This window comes from Chiloscyllium plagiosum, unplaced genomic scaffold, assembly GCF_004010195.1.
Source record: "Chiloscyllium plagiosum isolate BGI_BamShark_2017 unplaced genomic scaffold, ASM401019v2 scaf_89356, whole genome shotgun sequence".
In the NCBI taxonomy this organism is placed as follows: Eukaryota; Metazoa; Chordata; class Chondrichthyes; order Orectolobiformes; family Hemiscylliidae; genus Chiloscyllium; species Chiloscyllium plagiosum.
Window position 1 is genome coordinate 4,385 of NW_025201093.1, and position 2,608 is coordinate 6,992.

Below are 2,608 nucleotides of genomic sequence, written 5' to 3' on the forward strand. Positions count from 1 at the left end.
TGTCTACCCATGACTCCACTTTCTAGGAGCTATGAACCTGCACCCTTACATCTCTTGGATTGAAATACTGCATATGAAACAGATTTGGTGCTTGTTGGTATGTGTTATTATTTGGTGCTTATCTCGACTCTAATTCGGTATTTTATACTGAATGCCATGACTGACGAAGGCCAGTGTGCCAAAAAAGTTCTACCGTGACTCCACTTTCAGAGAACTGTGAACATGTACTCCAAGATCCCTCTGTTCCACTACACTCCTTAAGGTCCTACCATTCACCATGAAGATAAGAAAATTAGGGAAGTAAGCACGTCAACCTGTTCAATGCTATCTCCAATCATTTCACTTCCTGTCCCATTCGTACTCCCCGGAGCCCAGCCTCGTTTAAGGAAGGTTCTTTATGAGAAGTTTAATCGGGCATTTTTGCACAAGTCAAGTTAAGAAAGCCGGGATCTCTCGCAAGACTGTGCGGTAGACAACAATTGTAATTCTAGGCGGGAAGGCTGAATTATGAATTCACGAATAGCCTCCCCTAAGCGATGGTGCAACCCCCGGCGACCACCGGCGACCCCTGTCTCTGTGGCGCAATTGGTCAGCGCGTTCGGTTGTTAACCGAAAGGTTGTTGGTTCAAGCCCACACAGGGGCGGTGTGTTCGCGGTTTTTCCTTGGTTTCGAAGCTGAACGCTTTTAATGGGGCCAGGAAAATGTTCCCCAAACGAAAATCCTCTCCACAAAGGGGTTTCTGAACTGAATTAATGTCTAACGTTAGGGACTGTGGATGCTGAGAAGCCGAGACAAAAAGAGAAACTCGGCAGGTTTGACAGTACCTGTCGGAGAAAACAGAATCCTGAAATGTTGTCTCTGATTCTCTTTCCACAGATGTTGCCTGACCTGCTGAGTTCCTCCTGCAATTTCTAGTTTTGTTTTTAACGGAAAATTCATTTCACCTTTTGGGATGAAACACCGAGACTCGCCATGTGCAGATATTTAACCCTTTCGAATCACTGTGAAGTGATTGGATTCAAACAAACTCTGCGATGATTCACTCTTTCTCAGCTCCACAGGCAGGCAGACCTGGGGAGTGAAGCTGTCAGTGTGGTTCTGTATTCGTGGGCCGAGTGGTTAATGCGATGGACTTGAAATCCATTGCGGTTTCCCCACGCAGGTGTGAACCCTGCCGACTACAAAATGAGAAATGTCGTCGAAAAGAAAGGGAGCTTGCTCCCCGGCTTCTTCTTTAAGATTCAAATCAGTGGAGGGGGAAAAATATTTCACTCACATTGGGACTGGTGGGAATCTCTAACCCACTGCCTGTTCGGATGGAACAAGCAGATACCCGCAGAGCTTCGTTTGAGGCTGTGAGCAAAGTGTTTGGAAATGAGATTAGAACAGTGAGAGGCTTGAAATCCTTTTCGAAATGAAGCAGGTAACTGAGGACAAGGGTGTTTCCTTTGCCAGTGAAAGATACTGCTTCACAAAGTTGGGCCTGTGGAAGGGAATCAGTGACGGTGATTATCTTTGGTTGTTCACCTTGTGAAGGTTCCCATTGCTGCGCATGTCCGTGTTAACGTCAGAGCTCTGCAGCAATGTGCCGTTAGATACGCACATGGCCGGGGCGCAATGGATGACGCATCTGACTCCACCGACCTGTTTGAAATGCAGCTCACAGCTTCTTCACACACCCCAATTAATCTTTTTCATTGTCCTGAAACCGGCATACGGTTTGAATTCCCGATCTGCAGGAACGAGACTCTTTTCACTGTCTCGCGTCAGTCAATGTCCCTGAGAACATCGGAGTCAAGTCACAGCGCTGTCAGATGAGGTGAAGCTGAAATAGCCCCACCCCCTTCTCACGGGCACATTTTACTTTCCCCAACTCAACGCCTCAACCACTGCGGCTCCTGGGAGTGGAAAGGAAACAATCACCAAAACCCAGTCTTAGCTTTGTGAATCTTCAGAAAATCAGCAAACGTTCATCTCTTCGGATTTTCTATCCTGGGCTGAGAGGGAAGTGTCATGTCACTCTTGTAGGACATTGCAAGTGGATGTTTTGCAGAAAAGCACCACAATACCAGTTGATTAATCAGGACCTGGCTGTTTTCGGTCTTTGAATGTAAGTGTTGTGCTCCAGAACTTTGTTGTGCACAGTTGATAATACTTATCTTCCCAGTCCCCTGTATCACTTATCGAAAATGTTTAATTTGCGTCTTGTTATCCTTTCACTGTCTGCTAATGAGGATAGCGTTTCCGTGTATTACCTAAATTATCTTGACCTTATCTCAAGCCTCAAGCTAATTTCACGAGAAACCTTCTCCAGTTCAAAAGCCAACTGTTAATGATGGCTCTGCTTCTTGTCACGTATCCAATTTCAGATCGATGTTGTTAATGTCCCTTTTATTCCTTCAGATCCAGGTTTCGCTCACAGGGCTAGAACAGAACTGTCACCAAATACATTTACCAATCTACGTTCATCCTATCGATTGTATTAGCATCATCAACAATTCTCATCAAAATAACTCGAGGGACTTTCATCACAATTTTCTGTGAACAGATCTACATTAGCTTTGCTGAATGAAACCCAAATTTCTTGAAGTGGCTCCTTATTTTCGG

The 2,608-nt window shown here is 45.3% G+C and overlaps 1 non-coding gene across 1 annotated transcript; it reads left to right on the forward strand.

Annotated features, from left to right (window-relative positions):
• Positions 1–570: 570 nt before the first annotated feature.
• Positions 571–644, forward strand: trnan-guu. The gene has a single exon. It is a non-coding gene; the product is annotated as a tRNA-Asn (tRNA).
• The last annotated feature ends 1,964 nt before the right edge of the window (positions 645–2,608 follow it).